The 26,874-nt window shown below is 36.4% G+C and overlaps 1 pseudogene; it reads right to left on the bottom strand.

The window, feature by feature from the left end:
* Nucleotides 1–26,874, bottom strand: part of LOC107596266 (CUGBP Elav-like family member 5) — a 173,678-nt pseudogene that overhangs the window by 14,156 nt on the left and 132,648 nt on the right.

Below are 26,874 nucleotides of genomic sequence, written 5' to 3'. Positions count from 1 at the left end.
GTATATATATATATATATATATATATATATATATAGTTTTGATTTTAATTTAAAGTAATTTTGTTATGTGATTTCTTTCCTCTTTTTTTCTTTCTTTCTCAGATTACAGTTGAGTTGCCAGTTAGTATTAGTAATTAATATATATATATATATATATATATATATATATGTATATGTTAGTAAACTTAAACCTAATTAAGGTATTTAAGTTATATCTATTTTATTTTATTTTATCATTTGTCTTTTGTATTTCAATTAACAGAAACCGTTTTTTAATAGTTTTAGTCAACAATAACAACACTGTCACTTTCATGTTGTTCCAAAACCTGAATGGCTTTCCTTCTTCTGTGGAACATAAAAGAAGATACTTTTAAGAATGTCTTGGCTGTTTTTGTCCATACATTAAAAGTTAAAAATAAATAACAACACTGGAATTCCATTGTAGGAACAAAGAAATTGAGCCATTCTGTATTCCACAGTAGAAAGAAAGTTTGGGAAAACACGAGTGTGAGTAAATGATGGCAGAACTTTTATTTTTGCGTGAAATATCCCTTTAAGACTAGTGACAACACCTAGACAAACAACTTTTTAATGTACGATAATAAAGCACTTTAATTTTCTAAGTCCTTCCGGCTAAAAATTCTGAAAAGGAATGTGCGGTTCTTAGCCAGAAAAAGCTGCAAAGAGGACCACATTTTATGCTGACAGTAAAAAGTCTTCTGTACTCGCAGACTAGAGGAAAAAACAGCTGGGAAATTCTGCCCTACAAAACTTGAAGTCGCTTAGGTATGAATTCATCAAAAATATCTTAATTTGTGTTCCGAAGATGAATGGAGGTCTTACGGGTTTAGAACGACATGAGGGTGAGTAATTAATGACAGAATTTTCATTTTTGAGTGAACTATCCCTTTAACTACTGTAGTTAATTAATGCTAATAAATGGAACCTTATTGTAAAGTTTTACGAAAATCACTTAACTTAATCACAACAAGAACTTAATCTGTCTACAAAAGTAAAATCAAGCATTTAAGCAGAAGCCTTCTGATCAGAAGGTTATAAATAACAATTCAAAACAAACACTTATTAATGGATAAAATGATATCCTGCCCTATAGTTTTTTGCGTTGAATATCCATTTATTTTTCACAAAACACCTCACATTACTGAAGTTTTGAGCAGTTATTCTAAATTTTTAGTAAGAAATTTTAGGTGGGACATCTGAGATAAAATTGACACCTAAATGAGATTTTAAGGCTGTGCATCAGACTCACCTGAAACAGGTGTCATCGAGGTGGGCGGCAGGCTGTTCATGTTGAGCGCCCCCACCTGGTGAATCTGTGTCGCTGGAAACGCCACACTGGGTGATAAATAACCGCCGTGAGAAGCCGCCATAATCGCCGCCTGCTGCTGCATCAGCTAAACCAACAAAACAAAACAAGAGAAAAAGAACATTCAACATTAAATTAAATACAAAAACTGCAAATGCATCTAATTTGATTTAAAACGAAAGATCCTTTACCCCCAAAAAAGCACTGTATCAGTACCAGTGATTGTAATGTCATGGTTTTGACAGATTACCATATTTATATCGCAAGGTATTTATAAGGTACTCCTAGGTACTTTAAAAAATATGTCCAAAAACATATTACGGTAGTACTTTATTTTACGGTCCTGTTCCGTGAGTGCATGCTATATGTACTTATTATAGCAATAACTGGGTACTAACCTGAACCTACCCCTAAACCTAAACTTACATATATGCTAGTACTTTCTTGGATAAGTACACTATAAGTACAAATACTGTCAAATAAAGTGTAACCATTACTATGGTATCTTGTTCACAAAAAATAGTAGCATGGCACTTGTTAGTTATATAACTTGACCCTATCAGAGATGCTACATTTGTCTGTAGGTGTTCAAATAAATTTGATCAAAGTACAATCCTAAAGTGAATTAACGAGCACAAATGGACTGTAGCATAGCCAATTACTGTAATTATGTCACTATGGCAACAACCATCTGCACAAACACAACAGCACAAAACAGACGTGATGTTCCGTGGAGTAAATAACAAACGCTGGATCTGAGTCCTGAAATGACTTCATATTGCAAAAACAGATTTTATTCTGGCCAAAAAAATATATTTTTGAAACATACTGTAAATGTATGAAATAAACAGTTCAGTCGAAAGAGCTTTATTTACCAAACTGAAGTTTTCCAAAAGCTTTCCATATTTTCCAAAAGTCAAAATATATTGCTATATAAAATCTTCAAGCTTCAGGGGCAAAATACATTGATAATATCAAAGTGCATTTTAAATATAATTGCAAATGTGGGTGACAAAACTTTTTAAAAACTTTTTTAATACAATATTTCTATTGATATTATATTTTGGACTAATATACCACACACACACACACACACACACTCAGGTTTACATTTGTGAAAAGTGGGGACATCTCATAGGCGTAATGGTTTTTATACTGTACAGACCGTATATTCTATTGCCCTACACCAACCCTACCCCTAAACCTACCCCTCACAGGAGACTTTGTGCTATTTCAGATTTTCAATACACTCCATTCTGTGTGATTTATAAGCGTTTTGAAAAGTGGGGACATGGGGTAATGTCCTGAAAAGTCACCTTCTCCTTGTAATACCTATGTCACACCTTTGTCATTATACAAATTTATGTCCTCATTTGTCACAAAAACGCGTACACACACACACACACACACACACACACAGGGTATAGAAAAGAATCCCCCCCCTTTAAAATGATCACATTTTGTTGCTTTGCAGCCTGAAATGAAGACAGACACAGTTTTTGTTTTATCCAGCTGTATTTACTCAGTGCAACTTATAACATCCAAGTGAAAGATATAACATTAACATGTCAGTATTTTGTTAAACCAACTTTTGCTTTAATTACAGCCTTTAGTCTGTTGGTCTCGACTAACTTTGCACATCTAGACTGCAATATTTGCCCACTCTTCTTTGCAGAACTGCTCAAGTTCAGTTCAATTTAATGCTGAGTGCTTGTGGACTACAGTCACAGATTTTCAGTGGGGTTTAAGTCTGGGCTCTGACAAGCCATGCAAAGACATTCACCTTTTTCTCCTTCAATCACTGTGTGCTCAGTTCTGCTGTGTGCTTTGGGTCATTTTCATGTTGGAAGGTAAACCTTCTTCCCATTGACAACTTTCTGGCAGAGGACAGCAGATTTTCCTCAAGAATTTGACGGTATTTTGCCCGGTCCATTTTTTCTTCTATCATGCCGAGTGCTCCAGTCCCTGCTGCAGAGAAACACCCCATAACAGGACATCACCACCTCCATGCTTTACTGGAGCAATGCTGTTATTTGGATGCTGAGCTGTAGTGGATTTCCACCAGACATATCGTTTGGTGTTGAGGCCAAATAATTCAATTTTAGTCTCATCTACCTCAGAATCTTCAAGGTGTGTTTCGGCGAAGCTCAGTCATGACTGCATGTGGCTTTTTTCTTGCGAGCCTCCCATACAAGCCACATTTGTGGAGGATTTGTGATATTGTTGTCACGTGTACACAATGACCACTCTTTGTCATAAATTCCTGCAGCTGCTTCAGAGTTGCTGTAGGTCTCTCGGTCGCCTCTCTGACCAGTTTCCTCCGGCTCTCTCATCCAGTTTGGAGCGACGTCCTGATCCAGGGAGGGTCTGTGTTTCATCAAATACCTTCCATTACTTAATAACAGACTTCACTGTGCTTCTAGGCATTGATAAAGCCTTTGAACTGTTTTTGTTCCATCTCCTGACTTGTGCCTGTCCACAACTTTATGCCGGAGCTCTTTTGACACCCATAGTTGTATCTTGCCACCCATAGCTGATTGTTTGCTTCAGCTGCACTACCAAGGTCTGAAATGTTCCAGGAAAGCTCTTTTCATGCTGAGCTAATCAAAATGAGCACAGCTGATCACAGTTGAAGGTCAAATGGCTTTTTGTGCCATTGAGAAGGTGATTAGCTACACCTGATTGAGTTTACAAGTCATTTTTAGGAGGGGGTGATCCTTTTTCCAACTCAGTGATTCTGTTTTTTATTTAATTTAATTATTTTTTGACATGTTGGTGTTATATCTTTCACTTGGATGTTATAAGTTGCACTGAGTAAATACAGCTAAATAAAGGTTTTTACTGAAGATCAGTTAAAGCAAAATATTCAAATATAACATTATATATATAAAAACAAATGGAGAGCAAACACTAAAACAAATTTCAATCAGTAATGAACTTTGAAACAACTATGAAAATATATGTATATCGGTTTGATCATTAACCTTTCATGACCTTTTACGTCACTTCACCTAGGATGAACCAAAATCCCATTGTCGGACCTTTTTGTTGGCAAAGTCACTTATGATGTCTTTGAAGTCCAGCTGTCTGCTTAGCTGGCTTTCAATTGAAAGTCGGGCAAGGCTATTAAACCTTTCTTGAGTTTGCGTAGACCTGAGATAGTTTTTGACAAGCTTCAACTTGCTGAAAGCTCTTTCTGCACCAGAAACAGAGACAGGTAGAGTGCAGAAGATGCGCACTGCAACACACACCTCTCCAAAAATGCTCTGGAGCTGCATCAGTAAATACTGAATACAAATTATAAAAAGATTCATGACAAGTCAATATGACCAATGAGTATCTTACACACTGACTCTCCAAGTCATCTTTGGAATGGGATTGTGAATCAGACGATGCCACATCTGCAGGACATTGTAGTAAGTTTAGTCTTAATATCATATCACATTGACAGTCTATTTACATGCAACAGAATATGGTCATGTAGTTGTAAACCCTTTATTTTAAAAGGTAAATGTTTATATATTACATCAAAAAATGCCATTAAGCAATAACTTATTAAACACTGTTTAAAGTCCTCAGGCAATTATTCATGCCCAACTAATCCAAATAAAAATTAAAAATAAATAAAAAAACTAACTATATATAGTATTTATTAATAAAAATATTATTTCATTTATTAATTAAATATTGCGGAAGATGATAGTGTGTGCCTTTGTGGAAATGACACAAATTAGCTTTCTAAAAGACGGCTGTAACTACACACACCAACTGACCACATCTTGACAGGGACAGAGTGTGTAATCTATACATACATCAATCTAAACCACACTGATCTATAGGATAAACCATTAGCATGCATTCTTAATGACGGCGCTTTGTTTAGCTGTGATGCTGGAGGATGAGATGCTCTATCAACATCAGAATCCACATTCATTTGAAACATTATCAAACAATGTACATAGAAGTACCATGGTATTCTCTGAATTACCCTGGAGTACCATGCATATCCAATGTACAGTATTGTACATGAATATTGCAATCATTTAGTAGCGGAGGATATAATAAAGTACTATAATATATTAATAGCACACTGTTGATTACTACAGAAAACAATTTATTGTGATGTAATGTGTAATACTTTTTTAAGAGTCAAATGTGCACACTTTATTTCTGCATTTCCTTTCAGCAAACCCTATAAAATGTCCAAATAAATGTAACTGAATATCAGTTTTCACCCAGCTTTAGTTAAGTTTAAATGAACTGATTGCATAAAATATGAAATTTCAAAATGTATTGTAATATAAAATTTGCTTCAGGAACAAAATTCATTGATAATATCAAAATGCATTTTTAGTGTACAAATGTGGGTGGGCTAGAATAAACTATTTAGCATTTTCCTTATTTCTTGAAATGTATTTTTAACATACATTTTAGACAATAATTATATTTAGATTTTTCAATATATAAAACGGAAGCTTGTTTCTGCCACAGGATAAAAAAAATAATAATAAAAAACGTAATTATGACTTTTTACCTCATAATTCGGACATTTTCCCTTGCAATTCTGAGATAATATCGCACAGTTTGGACTAATTTGTACAGAAATGCGAGATATAAACTCGCATAAACTGTGTGGGGCAAAAAAGCAGAATTGTGAGAAAAGAAGTCAAAATGACCTTTTCTATTTTTTATTGTGTGTCAGGAAAAAAAAACAAAAAATGGTGAGATGTAAACGTGGAATTCCAAGAAAAAAATCTCTCGATTTTGAGTTTACTTCTTGCAATTTTGATTGTAAGAAAAAAGTCTGAAATGTGAGATGAAAATTTGCAATTACCTTTGTTTTGTTTTTTTATATATAAATATATATATATATACAGTGGGTACGGAAAGTATTCAGACCCCCTTAAATTTTTCACTCTTTGTTATATTGCAGCCATTTGCTAAAATCATTTAAGTAAATTTTTTTTCCTCATTAATGTACACACAGCACCCCATATTGACAGAAAAACACAGAATTGTTGACATTTTTGCAGATTTATTAAAAAAGAAAAACTGAAATATCACATGGTCCTAAGTATTCAGACCCTTTGCTCAGTATTTAGTAGAAGCACACTTTTGATCTAATACATCTGTGTTTTTCTGTCAATATGGTGTGCTGTGTGTACATTAATGAGGAAAAAAAATTAACTTAAATGATTTTAGCAAATGGCTGCAATATAACAAAGAGTGAACAATTTAAGGGGGTCTGAATACTTTCCGTACCCACTGTATATATATATTTTTTTTTTTTTTTCGTGGTGGAAACAGGCTTCCATAAAAAAGGGACCCAAAATAACAAAAAATATATATATAAAAAATAAATTTGTTAAAAACATAAGATATAATATATAAGATATATATGTCCAAATAAATAACTATTGTACTGAATATCAGTTTCTCGCTGCCTTAATTCAGTTTAATTCAACGCTTCTGCTGACCAAATTCACATGGCAAATAAACTCCCGTCCAGCCCTGAGACACAAAGATGAGCGGAAAGCCTCTGTGATCAACTCATTTACTGGAGCGATGCATGTATGTGTGTGTGTGTGTATTTGTGTATGCATCTGCGATTTTATTGAATGCTAATGTGTGTTGAAATCCCCAGGTACTGTGAGGCAATCAGCGCTCCATCATGGGCCAATTACTCGTGTAGTGCCGCTACGAGAAGTGCACAGCTCAATGCAAAGCCTTCAGTCGCTCACATGGAGAAAAGGAGGACGACACGCGTACTTATGCATGCTTGTGGGGACGTGCTGACATGTGTTGAGAGGAAGGGTTGGGAAAATGGAAGTGTTTGGTGTATGAAGAAATGAGATGTCTAAACGGATGACAATAATCACTTGTTTTGCCACTCCGTCAAAGTGTAGCTGTAGTTTAAACGGTTGAGTGGCCTCACTGTGCAACAGTAAAATTGTGTTAACCGGCAGAGATCCTGCTGTAGTGTTTATATCCAGCAGACAACAAAGCAGATTAGTTTTTTGGGAATTAATTTATTATGAATAAAAACATCTTTTGGATTGTGTGCATCAAAAAAAAAAAAAGGAAAAAAGAATGAATGAATGCATAGAAGCTTTTTTACGCCATGGGATGAAAAAAATAAAAAAAGGTAATTGCAACCTTTTATCTCATAATTCAGATTTTTTTCTTCTTCTTACAATTCTGAGTTAATATCTCCCAATCTGGCCTTTTTTTCCCCTCGCAATTTGGAGGATATAAAATCACAATTTTGGAAGAAAAAGTCAGAATTGTGTGATACAAACTCAAAATTCAGACTTTTTTTTGCAACTACAAACGTAATTTATGGACAAAAGAGTTAGCTTTTCAACAAATTACCCTCTCTGATGTTTGCTCTGCTTTAAAAGAATCAGATATGAATAAATCGCCAGGTCCTGATCATATTCCCCCTTTGTTTTTAAAACTAGCAGCTGATATTATCTCTCCTCCACTGACGTATTTGTTTAATCTTTCATGATCAACTAATAAAATCCCTAGGATTTGGAAATCAGCATTTGTAGTTTCCCTGTCAAAAGGGGGTGATCCTTCTTTAATGGATAACTATAGACTTATATCTAAGCTCTGTATTCTCTCGGAACTTTTGGAAAATCTAGTTAGCAAACAGCTGACACAGTCTTTAAACTGTCATAATATTCTGTCTATTAACCAATCTGCGTTCCGTAAAGAGCACAGTACTACTTCGGCCATTTTAAAAGTTTTAAATGACATTGTGGAGTCCTTAGATAATAAACAACATTGTGCTTGTCTTTTTATTGACTTATCACAGGCCTTTGATACTGTGGTTCATGACATATTATTAAATAGGCTCAGATGGGTAGGACTAAATCAGAAAATTTTATTTTGTGGTTCATTGCTTATTTAAAGCGAAGAACCCAATGTGTACAGATGGAAGGTGTTCAGTCCGATCCTCTGGAGGTTGTTAAGGGAGTCCCACAAGAATCTGTGTTGGGGCCATTATTATTCAGTTTATATATTTTAATCATGACAACTCTCGGAAGATTTTAGCATGTCGATGCATATGACAATGTTAATGTATTTGGTCTTGACGGAATAGATCTGCTACGCTGCTGCAGCTGCTGTTGGTTATTGCTGTAGTTACAGTACAGGAACTTGCTACTTCCAATGCATACAGCGATACGGTGCCGTGAGTATTTAAGACATACTGCTGCAGCACAAATAGCATATAAAATAACCCATAGCAGATCTATACAGGTGGAGCTGGGGAAGGTGGAGGGTTTCAGAGAAACTCTGAAAGCGTGCTGCAGCAATCTTTAGTGAATGCTAGCCAGCCATACACATGCAAGGCAGTAAGCTCATTGGCTGCATATGCAGCATGAACCAATCAGCTTGTGCCAAGTCATTTAACTCTCTGAATATAATCAGTTACGTTAACAACCCATCAGCCTGCGCCATCTAGAGTTTCATGACTAAACTATATATATATATATATAAACTGCCTTGATTTTGATATAGATAATGAAAGGTTTTATTTTTATGCAGACAATACTATTGTTTTATTGTCCAGCCCCCTCAAAGCAACAGTCTGTGGGTTTTTTACAGTCTGCTTTTGATATTATCCAAAATAAATGTTGTGCTTTGAAGCTGGTTTTAAATGTTGAAAAAAAACAAAAAACAAAATGCATGTTATTTTCAAATTCAAAAATTTCTAGCGTTCTTCTGACTTCTTAGGGGAGCCATGATTACTTCAGTGTCAGAGTACAATTACCTGGGTATTATTATAGATAACACATTACGTTTTGGTTCACATATTAAGTATTTGAAACAAAAATTAAAGAAAAAGTTAGGGTTTTATTTTAGAAATAAGTCGTGCTTTTCATTCAATGTGAGGAAGAAATTACTGTCTGCTACTTTTTTTTACCAGTTCTTGATTATGGGGATGTAGTGTATCAGCATGCTCCCTTTCCTTCTTGCCTCCTTGGATGCTTTGTACCATGGTGCTCTGAGATCTATAACTGATTGTACATTTTCAACACACCATTGTAAACTATATAAAAGAGTTGCATGGCCTTCTTTGAGTATTTGGAGAAAAATGCATTGGTATCTCTTGATATATAAATCCATATTGGGTTATTTGGCATTTTATCTGTTGTTTCATTCAAAGGACTTTATCTGGCAATTACTCATTATGTTCTCAATCAAATTATAATCTTTGTGTGGCCCTTGTCAGAACTGAGCTTGGAAAAACTTCCTTTAAATATGCTGCCACTTCAGATTGGAATCTTCTCCAAAAGGAGATGAAGTTACAAAACTTGGTGTCTTATAATTATTTTAAAATGTTAAAATAATCTAGAGAGTGATTTCTTTCAGGATTGATGACTAGAAAGTTCACAAGAACAGCAAGGATTTTAACTCAATTATTAGGTAATACATAAAAATGTTCAAGTTACATTTCCAGGCAAAAGTGATAATAAAATGATATCATAACCATGATATAAAATTTCCACCCACCCGCAGCTGAGGTTCATCATTGCTGTTTTGTTCGTGTGCTCTAGTCGAACAAAGCATGCACAACTAGATATGAATCACGAAAATCACATTAATTAACAAGTACGCTGGAAACAAATAATAATTAACATGACAAATACTCGCATCAGGTTAATGTCCTCTGAATTGTTTGCTTATGATTACCAAAAGCTGAGTTTCTGTGCAAGAGCCAGGCACCTCCTGTGTGCAGTTGTACAGCAATCCACCAGGTGGCACTGCAAACCACTAACTACTCCTCAATTACAACACAACACACCCACTCACTCAGGGGGTTTTGTCTGGAGTCAGGAGCTCTGTTCACAAAATGAACATCATTATTGTTGACAAACTCCTTCCATGGTCACTACAAAAGCCTTTGGATTGAAGCATGACACAGCAGAATTACACCACTGTAACGTGGTTGAAATGAAGTGGATTTGTGGCCTGTTCTTTGTTTACATTGAGAAAGGTTTCTGAAATGCCCTTCAGTGCTTGACTGCTCATGCTTTGGTTCTTGAGCAGTGCGCACTTACAGCCTCCAATCCTCTCTCGCCTTTATTTGTGTCTTCTATTCCAGTGCCAGGTCTATGCAGTGCCAGAGAGTGCTGGAGCAGGGCATTGTGGGACATAGAGTACAGTGTCAAATAATCTTTACCAGTGCATTGATCATAATTTTTTGTGCACAAATTGAGATGTTACACCCGTTGTGCTCATTTTTCAACTTCAAAATAATTAAAACTGGAAATAGAATAGAGATGATATTCTCAATCCATTCTGAGTGTGAAATAAAACTGAAACAACCATAGGCTGATCTTTAAGGTTAACAATTCTATGTGGTTCTATTATATTATATTCTATTAAAATATATGGTTCTTTTCTGTTCTGTTCTGTTTCATTAGATTTAATATGGTTCCATGTGGCTCTATTCCATTCTTTTCTGTTCTGTCCTATGACTCTGTCTAGTTAGATTCTATATGGTCCTGTACAATTTTATGTGGTTCTATTCTATTCGGTTATTTTCTGTTCTGTTCTATTTCATTAGATTCATTATGGTTCCATGTGGCTCTATTCCATTATTTTCTGTTCTGTCCTATGACTCTGTTTTGTTTGATTCTGTATGGTTCTGTACAATTTTATGTTGCTCTATTCTATTCTATTCTATTCTATTCTATTCTCTGACTCAGTTTTGTTAGATTCTATATGGTTCTATTCTATAATATTCTGTTCTACCATATTCTATTCCATTCTATTCTATTATATTCTGTTCCATTCTTTATGGCTATTTTCTGTTCTGTTCTATCCCCTGACTTGGTTCAATTCTATTCAATTCTATTCAATTCTATTCTATTCTATTCTATTCCACTGTACTCCATTTTATATGGTTCTGCTTTGTTCTATCCTCTGACTCATTTTTGATTTTATTCTATTCTATTCTATTGTTCTATATTACATTCTATCTTTTTTTCTGTTTTTTCATTCTGACTGTTTTCTTAGATTCTATATGGTTCTGTTCAATTCTATGTGTCTCTGTTCTGTTCTATTCTGTTTTATATTGTGTCCTCTTTTGAACACTCTGCTGTGGGTAAAACGCTTTACTAAGTAACCAAAAATATAAAAACTAAATCTAATTCAAAATATTAACTATTACACCGCCCTGCATCATATTTGCTGAATGAAATTTAATACTTGTTTCTTACTAATTTTGGCATGCTGATTTAAAAAATAATGCTTTTTGCTTGAGCATGTCTCACTTTCTCACACAATATGACGAGCATTTCATAGCAATATTCATTTGCAAGGTGAAGAAGTCTTGTAGTCTCCCTTAATCAGCAGAAAATCTGCCACAAAGACATGATTTCTGTCTTCCTCTGAGCCAGAATACAATTATTTGTTCAATTCTCAGCCAATTTTCACATATATGACATTATTTTCATGCCTAATCCTGATTTCAAGGTTAGAACTATGGCCAGTGACAGAAAAAAATGAAAACATGACATAGATGTTTTCTGCTACATCTGTGGGTGTTTACTACATCTAAACAGCGACAGAAAAATACAGATTTTGGGGAAGTTTTGTAAAGTTGTTTGACATTAAATGAAGTATGGGAACATATTTCCCCACTCCTTTGCACACTGTAAGTTAAACAATACATTTTGAATATTTATTTTTGTCATTAGAACCAAAACTTCTGACATTTGATGGCTTTTGTTATTTTAGTGCATGTATATATATATCATTTGTAAAATCTTCATTCTTATTTTGTGAGAACATTTATTTTTATTGATACTTTTGAACTCAGCATCATAAAATTAGGTAAGATTAGGTATTTTTTATTAGGCAAATCAGCAAATTATTAGGCAAAAGATGCAGGGCTATGCATATCCATGATACTAAAATAGCACTGAATTCCTGTTATACTGCCCTGGTAAATGCAATGCAAACTTACGCTATGCATTGCACTGTGCACTGCATTCTGGCACATTATGTAAAGCAATAATTTGTGAACTTGCTAATAGCTATAGGTGTTTCATGCACTTAAATATTTGTGTGCACAATTCAAGTTGTATGTACGTTTCAACATGTGCGGTTGTATTTACTGTGTACGGGGACACAGAACAGGTGGATGATGGGATACCTGGGGGTTTTCCTTCTGTTGGTTCCATGTTTAGATGTCACAGAAGGAATTGCACACAGAAAGCACAGTATGTTCACACACACGCGGGATAATAAGAGGCAAGCCGCTAACATGGTGAGGAGGCGCACGCGGTTCTGGCGAAGGATCATTTGGATTATAAAATCAAAGCTGTAGTTTGAAATGTCACGCACACACATGCACACAGTAATTAAAACTAAACGCCTGCAGGGTATATGCTATATATAGAGCACGGCGCTCTGTTTGACACGAGGTACGGATCCTCAAACTTCCCACTTCTGTGAGAGTCCGTGAGCTGAAAAGTATTTAAAATAGCGGCTAACTTTCACACAATCAGATCATAGGCTTAATCTGTATCTAATGCCGTTATCGTTTCAAATAATACGCTTATGAATATGCACAGAAATCCATGTGCTTTGAATACATTATCCATTACATAAATGAAGTAGGATTCATCTAAAGAAGATGAATAACTCAAAGACGCATTTGGCTTTTCTAACCATGCTGAGTATGCCGAACTAGGCCAGGATGATGAAGCTATGAAAAAAATAATCTTGATATTTTTCAGCCTTTTGATAATATTTCATATATATATATATATATACTCCGTACCCACTGTATATTTATGTATTTTCTCTGAAACAGCTTAAAAGGAACCATCATTTCACCCGAACAGCCGTAGATGCCAAGTTGATTTAAATGATTAACGCAAGAAGTAAAACAGCTAAAATCTAATTAAGAATAATCATGTTTTTCACTAAACGACATAAGGAAAATTGATAATCATTTTCATTTACATGCACCTAAATAATCATATAAAGTACATTAAAAACTAGACTTTAGTGAACATTTTTAATTGACTGACACAAAAAACCTGAATGAATCAGAACTTTGAACTGACTGATTAATGCCAGAAAACAGCAAAAATCTAATTAAAAATAATCATGTTTTTCACTAAATGACACAAGGAAGAATTATATTTAATCATTTTTATTTACATGCACCTAAATAAGTATATTTAAAAACTTTTTAAATGCTACACTAATGTTAGTGAATATTTTTCAATGACTGATGCAAACAATTGATTAAATCAGAGTTTTGAAATAAAATAGCAAACAACTAATAACAAATAATAATGCGTTTTAATAAATGCCACATGAATGACATTTAATCATTTAATTTATATGCACCTAAAAATGATAAAAAGTACATTAAAAACTTTTTTTTTAAATGCTAATTGCATGCACATTTCAGTCTACAGTATATGTTTGATTAAATAATTTACTGAATCAGAGTTTTCAACTGATTCATAGAAATGAATCAAACAAACAAGTCAAATAAATCAAATAAGAACAGCTATTAAAATCTCATACTCTTAAGGTGCAAAACATGTATGAATAACAAAACTGGTCTTTAGGAAACTTAATGCCCTAATAAAAGGTGCAAGCTGCTTATTTTTATATTTATATCAAAACATATTGTGAATGTTTGATATTTTACTCAACATTATGCCAAACACATGAACTCAAAACCACAGGTTATAAAAGTGTCCTTTATAATCAAAACCAAATATTCCAAATGCAAACAAACCATAAAAACCCGCACAGGAACTCTTGGGTTTTTTCTGCAAGTATTCATGGGTTGGGAATTGAAATTCTGTTAATGCATTATTCAGCAGCATAGTGAGAGCAAAAAACGGCTTCAGACAAGGACAGTGGTCATTAATCTGAGGCTGTGAGAATTCAGATGCGCTCTGTACAGCACAAGTACACGGGACAATTCTTTAGGCCCTTTAGGAGCATGCAATGCATGTTGTGTGTGCTCACCGCGTGTGTGTAAGTACTGTAGGTGCTGCTGTAGGTGCTGAACGGCAGGGCCACGGTGGGGTTGAAGATGCCAAACTGGCCGACCATCTGTTGCATGCGGCGTATGGTCCTCTCTTTATCAGTGTCAGCAAACTTTACCACCAAACTCGACGAAGCTCCCTGTGAGAGACACAGTTGTACAAACAGTTACACTGCAACATGCATATATAGATGAATTAAAGGTATCATGTTCTATCATGTCCATTTCTAATGTTTATTTCTTGCACCAAAAACAATGAATTCAGTTTACAAATTTAAGTTGTATTCATTGACTTTTTTTCAGTGAAAATCAACCTAAATTTCAGTCTGTTCCTCATTTAAAGCTATCGTAAGCCTAACTATAAAATAAACTATAAATATTATGAGCTATAAACATTACATTTTAAACACTTAACTAAAAAATTAGAAACTGAAATAAGTTTAGGATGAGGCACTCACAACAACAACCTAAAACTAAAAATAAATTAAAAACCATAATAGCATATAAATATGACTAAACACTAAATTATGTTAGTATTGCTTTTGTGTCCTCATTATTGTTTACTAAAACTAAAAATTAAATAAAGCTGAAATGGGGATGGGAGGGAACCCAAAAAATTATAAATATTAGATGGAAAACTAAACTATTTTAACTAACCGAAAATTTTAAATGTAGCCTTGGCCAATAACTGTAATATTATATAAATAATACTAAAATAACACTGGTCCCTTTTGAAAATTTAAAACATCAGTCCTCTTTTATTGTAACTGCATCCAAAAATAGCAACCAGATAACGTTTTATAAGAAAGAAAATCACTTAGGTAAATCATGCAATTTTTTGCAGTGTACAGAAAAATCTCCATCTCTGGCACCTGTGCTCTCCTGTGATTTCTTGTGCTCTCTTGGTGCTAATAAAAAGTGTAGTGCAACATCTCACAATCGCACACATGCAGACTCATTAAAAGGCTCTTGATGATTTACTGCACCACTTGACCTTTCGTGTGCAGGGTCTCCCTGACCCGCTAAACCAGCACGAGATCGATCGGCCCTAAAGGCCACAATATTCCCCTTGTCTCAGAGATTCTGAAGATCTGGACCTCTGGGGATTTGATCACCAAAAGCCTACACAGTACTTCAATGCAGATTATGGGTGAAAGTGAGCATCATATTGAGGGGCTGAGCACTCTGAAGTATGTGTGCATCCTACACAAAGACATACATCACTGCCAATTTATTCTGAATTAGAATTGATTTTGAACTACAGCAAATAACATGAGCGTCAAATTCGGTATTACGTAAAAGTCTCAAAAGTGAGACCGCCAGAACAGGTTTGAGATTTGACATTGAAAATCACCGTGACAAGCTATAAAGTGATGCTGAAATATATTAATGCATTAAAATTGGTATGGTGGAAAGTGTCGCTCTGTAGGACTCAAACAAACTGTAAGGCTGAGCTGTTAATGAGGCCTTTGCTAACTCAACGCATGGCTCTGAATGTGTAATGAGGGACTATTAAAATGTTCCTGAAACTCAGTACAGCTAAACGCTCTCTCGCTGGCTCTGTTCCAAAACCTAGTGAGCTGCCTACATAGTCAGTAGCCTTCACACGCAGCATGTAAACTAATACGGAACCAGTTTGGAATGCATTGCATTAGCAGCAAATGCTAATGTTACTATATGTAACATTACTAAATTAGTATATGTAAATTTACAATCAACATTTAAAATCAGTACTGTTCAATAATTTGGGCTATTATATATTATTGGGCTATATACTCTAATATTGTAAAATATTATTACAATTTAAAATAACTGCTTAACTGCTGAATCTATCATAAAATGTAATTTATTTCTGTGATCAAAGCTGTATTTTCAGCATCATTACTCCAGTCTTCAGTGTCACGTGATCTTCAGAAATCATTCTAATATGCTGATTTGCTGCTCAAGAAACATTTCTGATTATTATCAATGTTGAAAACAGTTGTGCGGTCTATTTTCGTTAAAACCATGATACAATTTTTTTCAGGATTCTTTGATGAATAGAAAGTTCAGAAGAACAGCATTTATTTGAAATAGAAACCGAACATTATAAATATCTAAATAAATATTTAATTTGTCCTTGCTGAATAAAAGTACTAATTAAAAAAAAAAAAAGAGGTAAATAATACACCTTTTGAACGGTAGTCTCTGTGATTTATTTTTAATTCTAACATTGCGTATAAAAAGAAAGAATTAATAAAAGTGAAGACTGTACCTAATGGTGCTGCTGCTCTGAGCAGTTCGTGATCAGAATCTCCTCATTGATTTAATTCTCTTTTTAAGTCAGATGGGACGCAATCAGAATTCAAACCGCCAGCTGTTATCTTACACAGAAATTTGGCAAAAGGTCTAAATCCATAATGAAGGTGCACCAGGCAGCGATATCACAAGGATATTCAATAGGTCAAAATAAATGAGGAGAAGCTTTGTGAAAACAATCTACCGTAATCACAGACATTGCTATCCGGACGGGATTAGATTTCTCAGAGCAAGTCATTTGCTCTGTAATTTTGTGCAGAAAAAATACAGACTTGTTTGATTCAGACGGAATTAAGATCACAATGCAAGTCTGTGAAACACACATTTACCTGACCTCCTCTGGGAAACTAGACCCCTTCAATTTAAAGGCTTAAAGGAAGAGTTCACCCAAAAATGAAAATTTACTAAAAATGTACTCACCTTCAGGCTATCAATTTCTTCATCAGATTTGGAGAAATGTAGCATTGCATCACTTGCTCACCAGTGGATCCTCTGCAGCGAATGGGTGCCGTCAGAATGAGAGTCCAAACAGCTGATAAAAACATCACAATAATCCACAAGAAATCTGTTTGGCGATGGCAGACTGAGCCTCAGTGTGTGTTGAAAACTTTACAAAGGCACAACCTGAAAAACACACACAAAGAGTAGAGAAATAATGAGGAAGACCAGTGGAGGTTATCAGCAGCGGAGTGAGTGTCTCTAGTGAATGCAACACTGGAGATGAGAGAGAAGACGTGCACATGCACACAAACAAAACCCTCATTTCACTTTCTTAGCGTACCATATTATCCATATATGTACTATGTAGGAATTATTTTATGAGGGAGTGCTTTTAACCCTATAAAGCCTACTGTACTGTATTTGACACGTACATTTCTAAGGCTCTAAATTATCAGCATGATCAAATCTTATTAAAACCTATTGTACACAATCTACAAACATGCCTTCTGTCGTCTGATTGATAATTTAGACTTTTTTAACAAGTAAAAGGTCTTTTAGTATAATTGTACAAACGTCCATGATCATCAGGCTTTTGAGGAACATTTGTTCATCTCTCAATCATCATTGTATCGCACTGCATTATATGTTTTGCATTTAAATATCATCTCACTACGACATTAGTCGAGCCGGGGTTTGTCAGGTGATATCGGCACCTGACAGCCCTCCAGAATGGATTCTGCCATGTTAGCGCTGAGAAACCCCATCACAAAGTGTGTGCTTGACGTGCGCGTGTTCAAATAGACTGACGTGGTGAAATTGAATGTGTAAATGAAAGCACTTCTGCTCAAGGTTGAACGCTGCTTTTCTGTTTGTTTGTTTTGACTTTGTCTTTTTCTGTAGAAGGTCACTATTTTTTAACAGCTTAGAATATAAAACACATCTCAGACTCATAAAACTGCCGTGAATACTGAAGAGAGATGAAAGTAGGAGCTAAAACTCACCTTTACTGTTTCCATCAGGGCCTCGTAATACAGTGCACTCTTCAATCACTCCGTAGGGCTCAAACAGGCGGTACACGTCCTCTTCTGTCTGCTGCTTATTCAACATGCCCACGAACAGCTTCCTGTCCTCTGAAATACAAACGCACAAAGAGAATATAAACTTCTACTGTATCATCTCACACAAAAATGGCAAGAGGACACGAAATCAAAGAGAAGATTAGATATTTAGGCCACAAAAATCCAATTTGCAGTTTGCAGACTGAATCATAGTCCTGGATACTGTCAAATAATCTTAAAACAATTAATAATCAACATATCTTTCAATTGCATCTTTGTTGGCTGCAATCAAAAACAAATATACCGCACAATCAGTGCAGTCCAATTCACAAACAAATGATGCCGATGAACAAATGACACTTTTGAACTGATTCTTTAAATGAATCCGTCAAAAAGACTCACAATCTGCCAATTAACTGTTTGAATCACCGTAATGAAGGCTTCACTGAATCTGTCAGAGCGGCTACTGAATCCCATCAAATTCACTAAATGATGTTTGAATCAAAATGAACATTATTACCATGTTAAGTGCACTGAAAGATTCTGAGACTTAAATCAGTGAAATTACTAAATATATATATATATATATGATATTTAGATGTTTTAACAAATACATAAAAATAAATAACTAAATAAAATATGTAAACACATTCACAAAAGAAGCTTTTTTATAGTAGGCTATATTTATGAATAGAATAAAATACAAATATTACAAAAGTAAAACAACGACAACAATATATATATATATATATATGTAGTAAAACATACAGCAGACTGAATTCTATCATAAGCTCTGGTTTTTAGTGTGTTGTTTGTGCATTTGACAGCCTCTGCGAGTGTCCAGGCCTGACGTCATCTTTATGAGTCCAGGTCTGGTCTCTCCCCATCAGCACTGAGCTATATTCAGCAACACACTAACGGACACAGACAGAGAGCTGCATCTATATAAAGCATCAGTAAAACACCTATGCGAGGCCAAATCCTGTGCGCACACACACACACACACACACACACTTTATGGCCCTGATGGAAACAGTAAAGGCTACACATCCTTCACTAACCTCTCCTCTGGGATGTGTTACAGCTGTCACTTAGCTGTAGAAAACATCTTAGCACTGTAACACCTTGTCCTAATATATGTAAATATAGTACATATATATAAGTTTTGGGAAAAACTTAAGATTTAGAAAAATACATTTTTAATGTTTCTGAAAGAAGTCTCTTATGCTCAAGGCATACATTTAATCAAAAATGTTTTTTTGTCAGTGTTATTTTAGGATCCTTATTTTTTTATTTTAATATTTTACATTTGAATTTTAGTTCAAACTATGTTTATTTTGTGTTTTTGTCATTTATTTATTTTTTGCACTTTGTCTGTAAAGTTTTTATTAATTTTTATTTCAGTTTTTAATTTTAGCCAAATGTCGCCTTGGCAACAATTTCATAAATAAAACTGTCAAATAAGTTTTATTGAAAGACAAAGATTTTAAAGATGAATTTACAATCTTACATTTTTGTCTCTTTTAGCTGTACAAAGAATGCAATCAAAAATAGAAAAAAGAGAAAAAAAAACACATCACAAACCATCCCTTATCAGACCTGTTTACATTAAATTGTGAAGTATGATGAAGAATGATGCATTAGTCCATAGGGTTTCCATCAAGATAACAGAGAAAAGGGTGCCAGATTTAAAACATTTTTAATTGTCTTTCAGTTATACATGTATATATGTGTGTGTGTGAGATATAAATAATATATATATATATATACACACAGTATAATATCATTTCTAAAATTATATACATACAGTATATATATATATATATATGTATAATTATTTGTTATTTAATACACATTAAATAAAAACTCCCTAAATCATACCTATTATTGTCACGCTGCTGCTGTGAGGGAGTGCGGAGTGAGGAACGAGGAGACGTGGAATACATCAAAAGGGAGATTAATGAAATCAAGGGAACCAGGAAAACACGTAGCTGGAGGTGGTAGACATCACCCGACATTCACAAGACCGGACAAAGAACACTTAAAATACACAAGACATGACGAGAAACACCTGGAACCAATGAAACATAATAACATAAGGGAAAACACAGCTGGAAACAATCAGGGAGCAAGGAACAGGAGAACCAAATAAGGGCATGGAAACACATGGGGAGCAAAACACACACAAAACATGGAACCGAGTCTGACATTATTCCTCCCTCCCGGAAGGCATGTCCCGCGCTGTAACAATTCCACCAGGGAGGGGTGGTGGGCACCCTGGAGGCTGGTGCAGGACTGGGACACGGGGAATACCTCCAGGGCGGATCAGACAGTCCAAGGTGCCATGGCGGCACAGGGAGCTCAGGAGCAAAGGCGGAGCAAGGAGCTCTGGGAGCCATGGCGGAGCAGGCAGTTCAGGACGCCATGGCGGAGCAGGCAGACTAGGAGGCCATTACGGAACAGACAGTTCAGGAGGCCATGGTGGAACAGGGAGCTCGGAGAGCCATGGTACAGCAGGGAACTCAGGGGGTCTGGCCTCGGGAACTAGGAACTGTGGCCCTACCTGGGCTTGACTTGGTGACTGGACCCTTCTTGGGCTGGACGTGGGAACTGGAGCCCTCCTTGGGCTGGACGTGGGAACTGGAGCCCTCTCTGGGCTAAACTCGGGGACTGGGGCCCTCTCAAGGCTAGACTCGGGGACTGGGGCCCCCTCCGGGCTAGACTCGGGGACTGGAGCCCTCTCCGGGCTAGACTCGGGGACTGGAGCCCTCTCCGGGCTAGACTCGGGGACTGGAGCCCTCTCCGGGCTAGACTCGGGGACTGGAGCCCTCTCCGGGCTAGACTCGGGGACTGGAGCCCTCTCCGGGCTAGACTCGGGGACTGGAGCCCTCTCCGGGCTAGACTCGGGGACTGGAGCCCTCTCCGGGCTAGACTCGGGGACTGGAGCCCTCTCCGGGCTAGACTCGGGGACTGGAGCCCTCTCCGGGCTAGACTCGGGGACTGGAGCCCTCTCCGGGCTAGACTCGGGGACTGGAGCCCTCTCCGGGCTAGACTCGGGGACTGGAGCCCTCTCCGGGCTAGACTCGGGGACAGGAGCCCTCTGTGTGCTAAACTCGGGGACTGGGACCCTCACTGGGCTAAACTCAGGAACAGGAGCCCTCCTTGGGCTAAACTCGGGGGCTGGAGCCGACACTGGAGCGGGCTCTGGGGCTAGGATGAGGGAGGAGGACAGTCTTTTTCTCCTCATCCTCCTCCCTTGGTTACGGGTGAATAACCTCGGGCCGGACACTCCCCAGATCTCTTCTCTCCAGCATAGTCCCTTGGTGTCTGGGAGGTCCACGGGGCGATGGTAGTTGGCCCCGAGCCAGAACAGAGAATTGATGGTGGCATCATCCAATGCAGTCGCCACGGCAAGCCCGCAGAATTCCCAGGTGTACTCGAAGAAGGGGAGACCTCGGTGAGCTAAGGCGGAGAACCGAGCAGCTATTTCCATCGCCGCGGGGAGAAACAAACAGGAAACAATACTTTTCAAAAAAAATATAAATGTATATATATTTTTATATATATATATATATATATATATATATATATGATGCAAAGAAATATGTAGGATTCATTTTAAGGGTGTGGCAAGAGTCGGGTCGAATCGTTTTTTTAAAACTGGAGCTCTCAAATTCTCATTGGTTGGTGGCTCTCCATCGGTCGAACTTTTGGACACATGATGGAGTGTCACAAATCCTGGTGTTTGTCCTTGCGTGCAGCATCCAAACTGAAATCAATGCTTTCTCTGTGTTCTGTAAACTGTAGTGTGTACGTGCCCTGAGTTTGATGCGTTGTTGATGCGCTGCTTGTGTTACAGATATAGAAATAAACACACACCAGCACAGCATGTATAAAACAACAGACTCTCGGCACTGAAACGCTCATACAAACATCTCACAGCGACACACACGCTCTTACCATCCAAGCACACATTCCCACTGCTGTTTACCCTTGAATCCAAGTTGCATCATCTGTGTGTGTGTGTGTTCAGTGCTTTGGAGGCAGTAAGTCTTTGAGATCTCTCTCTCTCTCAGTCTCTCTGCGCTGCTGGTTGCAGACTATTGCAGTTGAGTTGCAGTGCTGCGGATCTGTGACCTGTAGCCTTTAATGAGAGAAACCACCTCACACACACACCGCTTGAAACACAGGCAATATGCTGAAATTCTGCTGGGTTCACTTGTGCTGTCGCTCTCTAGAAATGGATCCGTAGGAGAGAAATCATCTCTGTTATCTTAATTGTGTCTTCTCGACAGCAGTGGAAACAAATGGAGAATAAATGGACACGTTTGCATAAGTCTCCTGTTTTGCAGATGTTTCTCCTGAGAAAAACAAACAGTAATCTCACGTCTCGAGATTTTAACAATGTGACATATACAGTACTATTAAGGGATTCACTAAAATTTTGAATTTATTTTAATATTTTTATTTTCCATAAAATTTTAGGTTTTAGTCATTTTATTTTTATTGAAATATTTCTATATAGATTCAGTTTATTTATTTTTTAATAGTTTTAGTAATTTTAGAACTTGCACTTAAACTAGTTGCCAATGCAACATTTCTAATGTTCATTTAAGTTTTAAGTTTCAGTAATTTAATCTTATTTCAGCTTTATTTAAATGACCAAAACACATTTGAATAGTTTTAGGTTACCAATAATAACACAGACTCAGATATGCCAAGATACCCAAATCTGCAATCACAAGTCAGAGATATGAATATAAACTCAAACATTTCTCATCAAATGAATGGGCTGCTCCACGTTCATTTTTTAGCTCTATATTTCTCTATATTTCTATATTCTACTATATAAAACAGTTTTATTCCTGTATTCTGAAGGTTTTTACAAAAGGGTTTACATTTACATTGTATTGAAATTTACATTGGTTAAACATTTGATTTATATAAAAAAAAATATATATATTTATTAATTAATTAATTTATTCATTATTTATTAATTTATTCATTCATTCACTCTGGCTGTTGACAGCATTTTCTGATTTATGGAATGATAAAAAGTAAAAACCTTTGACTATAATATGTCAACAAAATGAAACAAGAATTTTGAACATGGCTTTATCCAACGTTCAGATTAATGTTCTGAAAATGTCTGCAAATTGGTGCACTTAAATAAATGCAATTCTTAAAGCAATCAGTCAACTTTTTACTGTATTCACCTGGGGTGTTTCACTTTAAGAAATCAGAAGTAAAAAGTCAGCCACCCAAAATACTGAAAAGAAAAAAGCTATAGTTGCAAATGACTTTAAAGTTCAATTTAGGAACTTTAGGAGAAACATCTGAAACAAAGTTAGAAGATTAAATGAAAAACAGATCTCCATTCAAACTGAAGTGTGCAACCTCTCAGAATTGCACAACTCCTAAACACTTAAAACTAACAGATAATCCTGCCCATCTAGATGAGATACTCAAACAAACAGTGTTTTGTAAGCAGCACAGTCACAGTGTTTTGGGAAATCAACCTTACTTAAAAGATGTCTCTTCATATTAAGCTGGGACAGAAGAAAATATTTTAACATCAGCATCTTGAGAGCAACCTGTGAACAATAAAACACTCCTCTCGGGAACTGTCACTTTGATTGACAGACACACTCAACTGCTGATGATGCAGATTAATTACCTTATCCGTCAATAAAGGCATACTACAGAGACACCATATTTACAATTTATATTAGACCACTGAAGCGTCTCTCTCTCTTGTGCCAGATCCTGCTGGCCACATTTCTAATTATCCGCACAGACCCCCTCATTTGCTTCTCATTAGCATGTTGAATATTCATGAGTGTAATCTGTTTGCCCCTCCCTCCCAGGGGTCTGTTGGAATCTACACACACCAGCTCTGTTCCAAAGCCTAGTCAGCTGCTTTACACGCATGTACATGGCACCTTAAAGGAATAGTTCACCCCAAAAATGAACATTTGCTGAATAGGTCCTCACCTTCAGGCCATCCAAGATGAAGATGAGTTTGTTTCTTCATGTGAACAAATTTGGAGAAATGTAGCATTGCATCACTTGCTCACCAGTGGATCCTCTGCAGTGAATGGGTGCCGTCAGAATGCAGATTTCTCTCCTGATTCAGACCAGATGACTTTTTCACTGACGGAAGCAAAATTATGGATGGACGACTCGTATTTAAGCCAGAAGCAATGGTTTGAAGTTAAAAACACCTCATTAATGATTAACGTTTCTTACAAACATACAGCTTTTCACTTCACAAGTCATTAACTGGTGGACTGGAGTGGTGTGGATTACTTGTGGATTATTGTGATGTTTTTATCAGCTGTTCGGACTCTCATTCTGACGGCACCCATTCACTGCTGAGGATCCATTGCTGAGCAAGTGAGGTAATGCTGCATTTCTCTTAATCTGTTTTTATGAAGAAACAAACTCATTTACATATTGGATTGCCTGAGAGTGAGGACATTTAATCAAATCTTAATTTTGGGGTGAACTATTCCTTAAAAAAATTTAAATTTAAAAATAGAGCTAATGAATAGGTTTTCTAGCACTGGAAAAGCACTCCCTTTTCATTTCTTTGGAGTGTGTGCATTACCGTGTGAGGAAAAACCCATTGGTTATTGTTCTGTGGACTCTCAGAGACAAGAAAGAGAAAGACATCAGAGAAATGAGAGGAAGAGAGAATGGAGAAACGGCAGAGGCTGAAGGGACACGGGGAAAAGTGGGAAAGCAAAGAATAGATGATGCAAGGATGAGTTAAATGCGTGCAGTCCTGAGCTCTGCTGCTTTGTGCCAGAGGGAACGTTAATGTTCAAGACCTGTTTGGCAATAAAGGACACACACACCAACACACAAGTTTAAAATGTGCCGTTGGGGTTTGGAGTAAAAATGGGAAGCAGTGTGTGTGGAGTTCGTCTGAAAGATCTTGGATTGCCTGAGAGTGAGGACATTTAATCAAATCTTAATTTTGGGGTGAACTATTCCTTAAAAAAATTTAAATTTAAAAATAGCACTGGAAAAGCACTCCCTTTTCATTTCTTTGGAGTGTGTGCATTACCGTGTGAGGAAAAACCCATTGGTTATTGTTCTGTGGACTCTCAGAGACAAGAAAGAGAAAGACATCAGAGAAATGAGAGGAAGAGAGAATGGAGAAACGGCAGAGGCTGAAGGGACACGGGGAAAAGTGGGAAAGCAAAGAATAGATGATGCAAGGATGAGTTAAATGCGTGCAGTCCTGAGCTCTGCTGCTTTGTGCCAGAGGGAACGTTAATGTTCAAGACCTGTTTGGCAATAAAGGACACACACACCAACACACAAGTTTAAAATGTGCCGTTGGGGTTTGGAGTAAAAATGGGAAGCAGTGTGTGTGGAGTTCGTCTGAAAGATGAGTGCATGTACGTCCTCTTTTTCCTGGCTGGGATTTCTAAATTGCCTAAAATGTCTGGAGTTTTGGTTCCCCAAAGAACCTTTCACTGATCACTTCTTAAAAGAACCAAGATTTTTCGTAGTTTGAAGAACATTTGAATAATCTAAAGAACCTTTTTTCTCTATAAAGAACGTTTTTGTGGAATAGAGAGATTTCATGGTTATTAAAGGTTCTTCAATGCCAATAAAGAACCTTTATTTTTAAGAGTGTAATTGCGTGAAGTATGTTTCTAGCATTAGCTATTGAAGTAGACTGACTCATTTCTCCAAAAATCCCATCCTACAAAGTCAAGTCAGCAAATCTGGTGTTAGCCAACTAGAACGCTCAAAGTGACTGACAGGCCAAGACCAACCAAGTCTTCTGATTGGCTAAACGATAGTGTGTTTTTGGGCCTAGGGCTGTCACACTGACAGGTGTGATTTCTCAGGACACTTATTTCAGTGATCTCTGTCAGGTAGTGGGATATTTTATGTATCCTGTTCCATAAAAAATATTGCTTATGGCACATTTAAATAATACAACACACATAGGCACACTGTTTTGCTCAGTATGTAAACTCGGTTTGCCTCAGACTGACAGAACACTCGCCGCAGATCAAATAAATGCCTTTATTAATAAATCAGGAGACATTAGAGTCTGTCAAACAGTGTTTGATGATGACAGAGCAGCGGGCAGAGACTCCAGCGAAACACTGAGATTTTCGACAGCGCTCGGACACTTCATCCGTCTGTTCCTCATCCATAAAGCGTTACACTGTGACAGTACATCAGACACTACCAGATGATCTGCACCAGTTTAAAGATTTTTATCGATCTTGACCATAAAGTCATTGCCAATAAAGTGACAATAAAGCCATTCATAACATTGCAAAATATTTCTATTTTAAATAAATGCTGTCCTTTTGAACTTTCTATTCATCAAATAATCCTGGACAAAACGTATCACCGTTTCCACAAAAATATGAAGCTGCAGAACTGTTTTCAAATCAGCATATTAGAATGCTTTCTGAAGGATCATGTGACACTGAAGACTGGAGGAATGATGCTGAAAATACAGCTTTGATCACAAAAATAAATTACATTTTACAAGATATTACAATAGAAAAATGTTATTTTAAATTGTAAAAATATTTCACAACATTACTGTTTTTACTGTATTTTTAATCAAATAAATGTCAATGAGCATATGAGATGTGTGTGTATATATATATATATATATATATATATATATATATATATATATATATATATATATATATATATATATATATATA

This window comes from Sinocyclocheilus grahami, unplaced genomic scaffold (assembly GCF_001515645.1).
Source record: "Sinocyclocheilus grahami isolate Dianchi unplaced genomic scaffold, SAMN03320097.WGS_v1.1 scaffold216.1, whole genome shotgun sequence".
NCBI lineage: Eukaryota > Metazoa > Chordata > Actinopteri > Cypriniformes > Cyprinidae > Sinocyclocheilus > Sinocyclocheilus grahami.
The sequence above is the reverse complement of the archived record's forward strand: the minus strand, read 5'-3'. Positions and strand labels throughout refer to the sequence as shown.